Below are 2573 nucleotides of genomic sequence, written 5' to 3'. Positions count from 1 at the left end.
AGGGAGGCTTTATAAGCATCTCTTTTCTTATTGAAAGCTCCGCCTACTCAAAGGATTAGCCAATGAGCATTCCAGCTTGAACTCACCCTTCTGGGGTTTCACTTTACCTTGTTTGCGTATTTGACAGTACATCAGGCTACCCAGGTAACTAGAAGAAAGTAAGATTCCACTGGCCCATTCATCAATTATTTCCTAAATATCTCTTTGTGCCTGGTAATGTTTTAGGCCTTGGTTTTAACAAAGGCTGGCATGACAGCATTCCTGCACCTGTGGTGCTTATATTCTACAGGGGAAAGACAGGCAGTGGAAATATGTATAAAAACGCAGTTTGCTCCAAATAATAATAGCAACAACATAATCGATGATTATAACTTGTTGATAAGTGAAATGTATGAGAGCAAAAATTTGGAATGCTCTGTTATGAAGTACCCACACTATCTAGGAAGTGGTATAGTGTTATCTGAAAAGGGTCCAAGATTAGTTACAAACGCATACTGCAAACTCTAGGGCAACCATGAAACATATGTAAAAAAAAATTAAAAGTATAATTGATATGCCAAGCGAAGAGAGAAAATGGAATCATATAAATCATATAAAATCATATAAATGGAAGATCAGGCCGGGCGCAGTGGCTCACGCCTGTAATCCTAGCGCTCTGGGAGGCCGAGGCGGGATGATGGTTCGAGGTCAGGAGTTCGAGACCAGTCTGAGCAAGAGCGAGACCCCCCATCTCTACTAAAAGTAGAAAGAAATTAATTGGCCAACTAAAAATATATATAGAAAAAATTAGCCGGGCATGGTGGCGCATGCGTGTAATCCCAGCTACTCGGGAGGCTGAGGCAGAAGGATCGCTTGAGCCCAGGAGTTTGAGGTTGCTGTGAGCTAGCTGACGCCAGGGCACTCTAGCCCGGGCAACAAAGTGAGACCCTGTCTCAAAAAAAAAGAAAGGAAGGAAGGAAGGAAGGAAGGAAGGAAGGGAGGGAGGGAGGGAGGGAGGGAGGGAGGGAGGGAGGGAGGGAGGGAGGGAGGGAGGGAGGGAAAGAAAGAAAGAAAGAAAGAAAGAAAGAAAGAAAGAAAGAAAGAAAGAAAGAAAGAAAGAAAGAAAGAAAGAAAGAAAGAAAGAAAGAAAGAAAGAGAAAAAGAAACAGGCTGGGCATGGTGGCTCATGCCTGTAATTCTAGCACTCTGGGGGACCGAGGTGGGTGGATCATTTGAGCTCTGGAGTTGAGATCAGCCTGAGCAAGAGTGAAACACCGTTTCTACAAAAAATAGAAAGAAATTAATTGGACAACCAAAAATATATATATATATAAAAATTAGCCAGCCATGGTGGTGCATGCCTGTAGTCCCAGCTACTGGGGAGGCTGAGGCAGGAGGACAGCTTGAGCTCAGGAGTTGGAGGTTGCTGTGAGCTAGGCTGACGCCACGGCACTCTAGCCCAGGTAACAGAGTTGAGACTCTGTCTCAGAAAAAAAAAAAGCAACAAAGAACAAGGGCAGCAATGGAAAACAGTTACAAACATGGTAGATATAAATCCAACTGTGTCAATAATTACTTTAAATGTGAATGATCTTACATACACTAATTAGTAAACAGACTATTGTGAGTGGATAAAAAAAAAAGACCCAACTATATGTTGCCTACGTACGAGTAACCGGCTTTAAATATGGAGACACAAATGGATTAAACAGATAAGAACGCCAGAGGGTGCCAAGTGCTATGAAAAAAATACAACAGGAGGATGAGAAGGAAGCTGGGGGGAGTGCTGTAGAACTTGTGGTCAGAAAAGGACTCCCTCACGTGGGATGTTTGCGCTGATGGAGTAAGAAGGAGCCGGTCATGCAGTGTTCAAGGGCAGGTCATTGGGGCTGAAGGAATCAAAAGCATATTGGGCCGGGCACGGTGGCTCACGCCTGTAATCCTAGCACTTTGGGAGGCCGAGGCGGGCGGATTGCTCAAGGTCAGGAGTTCGAAACCAGCCTGAGCGAGACCCCGTCTCTACCAAAAATAGAAATAAATTAATTGACCAACTAAAAATATATATACACAAAAAATTAGCCGGGCATGGTGGCACATGCCTGTAGTCCCAGCTACTCGGGAGGCTGAGGCAGAAGGATCGCTGAGCCCCGGAGATTGAGGTTGCTGTGAGCCAGGCTGACCGCCACGGCACTCACTCTAGCCTGGGCAACAAAGTGAGACTCTGTCTCAAAAAAAAAAAAAAAAAAAAAAAGCATATTGGGCCATGAGGGAAGACCAGCAAAGACAAAAAAGTCCATGCTGCTTATTATTGTGTGTCACTGCCCCCTCCCATAGGATTCACTTTCTGCTCTGTCCCAGCCCCCAGGAGGCTGCCCTCTACAGACTGTCCCTCTGTCCCAGACACCAGTGCCCCTCACTGTCCAGATTTCCTCCTCTGTCCCCCGCACTGGAGCCTCTGCAACTGCCCCACCGATGCCTGGCTGTGCACTTTAATGCCGCTGAGTCACCTGTCGTGGTTTTTACTCAGCGAGCTTCAAGTCTCCTCCCTCTTTCTTGCTCCCTGTCTCATCCCTGGGTTCAGGGTTCAGCCCTGA

The sequence above is a fragment of the Microcebus murinus genome, chromosome 5 (genome assembly GCF_040939455.1).
Source record: "Microcebus murinus isolate Inina chromosome 5, M.murinus_Inina_mat1.0, whole genome shotgun sequence".
NCBI lineage: Eukaryota > Metazoa > Chordata > Mammalia > Primates > Cheirogaleidae > Microcebus > Microcebus murinus.
Note: the sequence above shows the minus strand (reverse complement) of the source record.